Source organism: Rutidosis leptorrhynchoides, chromosome 2 (genome assembly GCF_046630445.1).
Source record: "Rutidosis leptorrhynchoides isolate AG116_Rl617_1_P2 chromosome 2, CSIRO_AGI_Rlap_v1, whole genome shotgun sequence".
In the NCBI taxonomy this organism is placed as follows: domain Eukaryota; kingdom Viridiplantae; phylum Streptophyta; class Magnoliopsida; order Asterales; family Asteraceae; genus Rutidosis; species Rutidosis leptorrhynchoides.
Genome location: NC_092334.1, coordinates 45,263,766 through 45,272,092, shown reverse-complemented (window position 1 = coordinate 45,272,092; position 8,327 = coordinate 45,263,766).

The window sequence follows — 8,327 nt, the reverse complement described above, 5'->3', positions numbered from 1 at the left end:
AACTTTAACTATTGGTTTATGAACTGGTAGGCGCGAATCCTAAAGATAGATCTATCGGGTTTTACACCCCCACCCAGATGTTGTTCTAGTCACTACTAAACTAGAAGAACGGGTGTTTAGTACTTCGAGGTTAACGGAACGCACTTGATTCGGTGCACATATTATTATAACTCAGGGGTACACACTCTTGTTAAGGCTAGTTACCGGGTGCCCACTGCTTGGAATGCTTTTCATACACTTGCGAGTGTATTATGTTTATAAATATGAAATCTTGTGGTCCATAGTTATAACGCTGCTAGCATCAAACCTATATATCTCACCAACTTTATGTTGACATTTTAAAGCATGTTATTCTCAGGTACAAATTAAGTCTTCCGCTGTGCATTAGCTCATATTAAGGACCTTACTTGGAGTAGATCATCGCAATGGAACCAACTGTTGAAGATTTCGTCCGGGAGGATTAGTTCGGGTTTCTACAGTTGGTATCAGAGCGTTGGTCTTAGCGAACCAGGTCACCCATTAGTGTGTCTGACTGGTAGTTGTTAGGATACATTAGTGAGACTGGACTTTGACCGTGTCTGCCTGTTAAAAAGTTTTGCTTATCATTTCTAGTCGGAAACCATCTGCTTATCATTCTTAGGGAATTGCCTGCCTATCATTCTCTAGTCTAGACACGTCTTACTGCATTTAGTGCATCGATAGTGTATAGACAAAATTCATATCTTGGCGCATCTTAGATTTGTCTGACATATGCCGTAAATTCCTCTGAAGTCTATGAAATCTTTGGTAATATATATAGATATTCTATAAAGTTAGAATATCATACGACATCCGAAAATCATTTCACATTGAAGATCCTTTCCATCCATCCAATTACCCCTTGGCAATGAACCCGAAGCACTTACCGGCGAACCTATTAGAAATATCATTTTCTCGTTCATTCCTAGAGTATTTCGTCACGATTACATAATATCTCATATCACAAATCTTGTTCATCCGCTCGCTTCGACCGCCAATCATCCCGATGTACTAGCAGAAGTTAACGAACTACACGCTCGTGTGACGGCTTTGGAAAACCTGTTGCGAAGTTTACAAACACCCGCGGCAGCACCGGCAGCAAAACCAGTACCTCCAGTAACATCAACATCGCAATCTTCAGTATCAGCACTATCAATATCAACACCATCATCAACGTCAAGGATATCCTTATCATCCCTAAACCATAACCCCGCTGTAACTCTCAATATCACAATCTGTACCTCGAATATCAACATTACACGCCTCAATGTCACCAGCTGTACTTCGAGTATGAACTTCGTTCTACATATCGTTCTACATCGATTATCTTCGCTTTACGTATCCGTTCACCACAGAATAACCATTTCTATTCAAATTTCATATTTGGATTTTGACCTATCAGAATCCAACAAGTGGCATAAAGAAGAAAACATTGGATAAAATAAAATTTGTTAGAAACAGACAAATTAACTAAATTAAAATATTGTTAGGAATCCACGCTAACTGTTCCGGCTAACTGTTCCCAGCTAACTGATTAACATTTAATTTATCGCAATTTATATTATCGCAATTTACATTCTTGCAATTTTATTTATCGTCATTTAATTTCTGTTATTTACTTTTACGCATTTTAAATAACGGGACACGTATACAAGGTTTCGATTTATCATATTGACTCATCTATATATATTTCGGAACAACCGTAGACACTCTATATGTGAAGGTGGGAGTTGGCTATACAGGGTCGGAGTTGATTCCAAAATATATATACTTTGAGTTGTGATCGACACAGAGACCGGTACACGGGTCACGATATGTATTATTTAATTCGAACATTATATATGAGTATATTGGACTATTGGACCCCTAACTTTGGACAAGTAAAATGAATTAAAATGTTGACTATAACATATGAAACTAAATAATTCTTCAAGTTTGCCACTTGATTTTATCTTAAATCTCATTTGTACCTCGACAGTTACAATCTGCGTTTAAATCTTTCATGATTCTTGAAACTCCCTCCATCGAGAAGTTGAACTAACCGCACTTCATCTACGGAAGAAAAGATTCTTGCATATAGTTATGCACCTAAAAACTCTCGGAATCTGAGTCAACGTTTAAAACGTAGTAGTGTTAATTCCTTTAGTGTTATTATTACCCAAAATAACTTTACAATCCCTTTCCAAATTAGCCAATTTTGTCACAGCTCCAGCAAATTAACTTCGACTTCTCAGCAAGACCAGTCTTATTATAACCTCGATATATACACCTTGTCCTTGCACCGTCGTTATCGGAAAACCTTTTATATTCCACCATACTACCATAAGCGTTTAATCATCTAAAAACATAATTCGCCTGAAAACACCTCGGATTTGATAACCGACGATTCAGATATGATTGCATTGAATGCAGAGGAAACAGTAAAATTATAGATGGCCTAAATGGCCAAAAGTTTGATGATAAAGAAGGGAGTATTAGAAACGCTCGATAGAAAATTTGGTACTGAAAAATGGATTGAGCAAACCGTGAAGGAAACAAAGAACAAATACAAGGACTGAACCTGCCCTCAAAGAGTCCAAATGATTCAGTACCTGCTGAAACCGTTAGTAAAAACCCTACCCCTTATTCTAAACCTTCTCAAATGATATTCTTCATCGTCATCCTATCTTAGATATTATAAGATATCTTCAAATCTTCCGTTATACATATTCTCCATATTTCTGGAGATATTTTCACAACTATTCTTATCTGAGATCATTTATTCCTTCGTAAAATCTGCGTTACAAAGAAACTGTGTTAGTTTCTAAATTCTGAAACCTCCAAGTTTAAAAATATGAATATTTTGAAGTAGTGTTGGGAACTGATGCATGAATTAGTATAATATAATGAAACTTGATCAACTTCATTATATTACATTAAGTCATGTTAAGTTTTTAATGGAATGTGATGATTCACAGTACCGTCATCATGTGCCATGTTACACGGCTCTTACATTCTATCCAATCTTCAAACAAATTAGAACGTATCACCCTGATAGTTCTAATTTTCTGAAGTATCCTGGTAATTTGATCAATCAAAATCGTGCCATTACCATTTCTTTCTAAGAGCATTAGCTATGTTCATACCTACGAATTTCGGATCATTACTCGCTTGACTTAAGGACGGGAAGAAGAAACGAAGGGACAATGTCCTGAAATAGAAATTGGAGAATAAATCGCAGCAAATAGAAGAGGTGGGATATGGAAATAAGGGAACGAAGGGGGTAGTTTTATAAGTGAAATATCCGGCAAAGAAATCACAACAGATTTGCCACATTTAATCAAATGAGATCCTGTTTCCTAAATCATCGAAGAACCAAATCTTATTACATAAGATTTTCTTTAAATCTCTTAAATTCTGGAAATCAATTCTAATCACATTATCGGTTAAAACGATATCATATTACTCATTTCACTCTCTTTTGTGATAGCTTCGCTCGTACGCTTCATATGATCGAAATATTTTATCTATAATGATAAAACTCCGATATTACCTCATTTTCATCATGAAAACATTCCTATTGTTATTTATGACAACCTCTACCAAATTTCGGGGACGAAATTTCTTTAACGGGTGGGTACTGTAACGACCCGGAAATTTCCGACCAAATTTAAACCTTAAACTCTATGTGTTTCCGAAATGATAAGCAAAATCTTTAATTTTGAGTCTAGAAAGTTTGAAATCTATTTTTGGATAATCAGATACTCTTTGACCACGTCTGGTGATTCACGAACAATTGTTTGTAGATAAATATAAATGTATATTTTGAATTTATTTGTTTCAACATATATAATTAATATACTTGTCTATGTAATAAAATTTGATAAAACATAATTATAGTATTGTAATTTGAAAATATATGTATATAAATTATGTACATAAATATTATTATAAGTATGTGGTACTATAAAAAAAAAATTAATTAAACATGTAACTTATAATATTATTATATTTTGTTATTTAGAATCATTATCATTATTATTATTATTTATTATATTGAGAGTATTATTAATATAGTTACATTTACAAATTCATATATTAATATAGTTACATTTACAAATTCATATATTAATATAGTTATAATTAATGAGACTAATTATAATTTATAACTACAGATATATTAATACGGATATATATACAAATTATATAAAACAAATACTGATACATATATTATATAAATTACAAGGGAGGTTATCAGATGGATTTAGTCTCCCTTTTTCCTTATTCCTTTTTGCTCGTGAACCCTGCTATCGATATCATCACCATTACAAAACAATTTTCGATCAAATCCTGTCTCTGCATCAATTATTCGTGGCCTACTATAAATACAACTTATGTTGATTGATCGAAGGAGAAACAGAGAAAAAAAAAAAAAAAAAGAAACAGAAAACCCAGTTCGGTTTTGTTCGTGGATTTTTTTTTTCAAAGCTCAATTTCGAAAACGATTTCAAAAATCTATTAAAGCTATTTTGTTAAAAATCTCATATATAAACTATCTGCGAATTTTAAATTCCAATTCATCATATCAATCGAGAATTTTGAAATCAAAGTTTTTAGATTAAAAAGTTATCAAATGTTCATCTATCAAATTCGAGTTGATTTTCGAGTTTCAAGTTAAATTAACGAATTTTAAAGTTTCAAAGAGATGTTTTCAACAAAATTTGTGTTATGAACTTCATCTAAAACATTATAGAAATCAATATCAGATGTTGTTTGTGTTTGTGTTCTTCGTCGGGCAATAACAGCTATTTTAGCTGTTTTGATTTTTTTTTTTTTTTTTGTTTCTATCGCGTTTGATAAACTGGATTACAAGCGTTTATGTTTGCACCAAAAATTCTTAAACGAAATTATCGAATGGTTAGTTGATGGCTCCTCTGATCGACGGGGTGTGTAAGAAGAAGATGAAGTATATTAGGTATACTTTATATTTAAATCGGAGTAAATTAAAACAGATATGTCTAAGGCAGAGGAATGGTTTGGTATGGTGTCGGGTTAGCAAGGGATCCGGGTTCGAGCCCGGCTTTGGGCATATTTTTTTAGAGAGGCTTTTCAAGGTAGTTAACAATACTAAAAACTAATTTTATTATTATTATTGTTATAATGATTAGGATTAAAATTTTAAACATTATTATTAATAGATTTTTGATTATTATTAACATTGTTATTAGTATTAGTATTATTATTATAATCAAGATTATATTATTATTATTTTAAATAAACATTATTAAGTAAAATTATTATTTATAATATTACGATTATTAACAATGTATTTACCATTAATAGTATTATCGTTCAAGTATTGATATCATTATTATGAAATAATAGGATTTATTATTATTTTACTTCATTAATATTAATATCATTATCATTATTATTTTTGATATTATTACTGAGTATAAATATTATTAATATTTTTTTTAAAACAAGTAAATATTATATATATAATTTAATATATGTAATTAATGTATAATATAATTATATCATTATTTTGACTAATAATAATATTTTTTTAAAAACATATGAATATATATTTTATCAATTTACTAAATAACATATGAGTTATTAATAAAACAATTATATCATTAATAATAAAATATGATCTTATTCGATTACGATTATGTATTAATAAATATACAAATGATATAGGTTCGTGAATCCGAGGCCAACCTTATACTTGATCAATGATGTTATATGTATTTTTACTACAAAATACAGTTTGGTGAGTATATAGTCCCCTTTTAAACTCTAAATATTTTTGGGCTGAGAATACATGCGCTGTTCTTATAAATGATTTACGTTATGGACACAAGTGACTAAAATTACGTTCTACATGGGTTTGAATCAAAAATCCCCTAGCTTGGTAACTTTAACTATTGGTTTATGAACTGGTAGGCGCGAATCCTAAAGATAGATCTATCGGGTTTTACACCCCCACCCAGATGTTGTTCTAGTCACTACTAAACTAGAAGAACGGGTGTTTAGTACTTCGAGGTTAACGGAACGCACTTGATTCGGTGCACATATTATTATAACTCAGGGGTACACACTCTTGTTAAGGCTAGTTACCGGGTGCCCACTGCTTGGAATGCTTTTCATACACTTGCGAGTGTATTATGTTTATAAATATGAAATCTTGTGGTCCATAGTTATAACGCTGCTAGCATCAAACCTATATATCTCACCAACTTTATGTTGACATTTTAAAGCATGTTATTCTCAGGTACAAATTAAGTCTTCCGCTGTGCATTAGCTCATATTAAGGACCTTACTTGGAGTAGATCATCGCAATGGAACCAACTGTTGAAGATTTCGTCCGGGAGGATTAGTTCGGGTTTCTACAACGACACTTGTGGAAATTAGACTATGGGCTATTAATGGGCTTTATATTTGTTTAACTAAATGAAAGTTTGTTAATGTTAATATAAAGATTTACAATTGGGCGTCCCTATAAATTACCATATACACTCGATCGGACACGATGGGCGGGGTATTTATATGTACGAATAATCGTTCATTTAACCGGACACGGGAATGGATTAATAGCCACTAGAATAATTAAAACAGGGGTGAAATTACATTCAAGGGTAATTGGTGTAATTGTTAACAAAGTAGTAAAACCTTGGTTTACACGCAGTCGATAACCTGGTGTATTCATTAAACAAAGTATTAAAACCTTGTTACAATTCGAATCCCTAATTAGTTGGAATATTTAACTTCGGGTATAAGAATAATTTGATGAGGACACTCGCACTTTATATTTATGACTGATGGACTGTTATGGACAAAAACCAGACGGACATATTAAATAATGCAGGACAAAGGACAATTAACCCATGGGCATAAAACTAAAATCAACACGTCAAACATCATGATTACGGAAGTTTAAATAAGCATAATTCTTTTATTTCATATTTAATTTCCTTTATTTTATATTTAATTGCACTTCTAATTATCGCACTTTTATTTATTGTTATTTAATCGCACTTTTAATTATCGTACTTTTTAATTATCGCAAGTTTATTTTATCGCACTTTTATTATTCGCAATTTCATTATCGTTATTTACTTTACGCTTTAATTTAAGTCTTGTATTTATTTTATATTTTACATTAGGTTTTAACTGCGACTAAAGTCTTAAAATCGACAAACCGGTCATTAAACGGTAAAAACCCCCCTTTATAATAATAATATTACTTATATATATATTTGTATTTTTAATAAAAGTAAACTAATATAGCGTTGAGCTTTGTTTAAAGATTTCCCTGTGGAACGAACCGGACTTACTAAAAACTACACTACTGTACGATTAGGTACACTGCCTATAAGTGTTGTAGCAAGGTTTAAGTATATCCATTCTATAAATAAATAAATATCTTGTGTAAAATTGTATCGTATTTAATAGTATTTCCTGCTAAAATTAATAACTATTTTATATACACCTCGCATAACATCAAGTATTTTTGGCGCCGCTGCCGGGGACTATCTTAAAAGCCGGAAGCGCAACGCTAATATAAAAAAAAAAAAAGATTTTTTGTTTACTTTTATTAAAATTCGTTTTGTAAAAATACGTTTTAAATATTCGAAAAATATAAAAAGAAAAACAAAAATATAAGTATTTTTAAGATTTTGTTAAATATTTAAGTTTTATAAGTTTCTTTATCTTTATTTTAGTTTATAATAATATAAATTTTATTAAATATCTTTTATATATAGAAAAAAAACAGAAAACAGAAAATAAAAAAAAAAATATAAAAACGCGTAAAATTTCAAACCTGTCAGCTGAATTCTGGAACCCCGCGACTCGCGGGGTTTGATGTATTAATTACCGCAACTCGCGGAGCCTTTCTGACAGGCGACAAAAAAACCCTAATCCTGCATTAATTACGGGTTATTATTAATTATAATTATTATTTAAACCTAATTATTATTATTATTATTATTAGTTTTATTTTTATTTTTACTTTTTATTTAATTTATGTATTTAGTATTAATTAGTTTTATTAATTTGTAAAATTAATAGTTTTATTAAATAAATAATATAAAAATAATATTTTTATAAAAATTGTACTTTTTACAACTTTTTGTATATTTTTATATTTTGTCCCTTTTTAATCGTTGTAGCATAACTTTTGTATTTTTAGCTCATATTTAATTTTAAACTTAGTTTTTGCTATAGTTATTTTTACTCCTAGATTTTTAGGCTTTGCCGTAGAACTCCTTAAGTGCTTTTTCTTTAGACTAAGATTTAGGTGCTTTAGAATTTTGCGACGC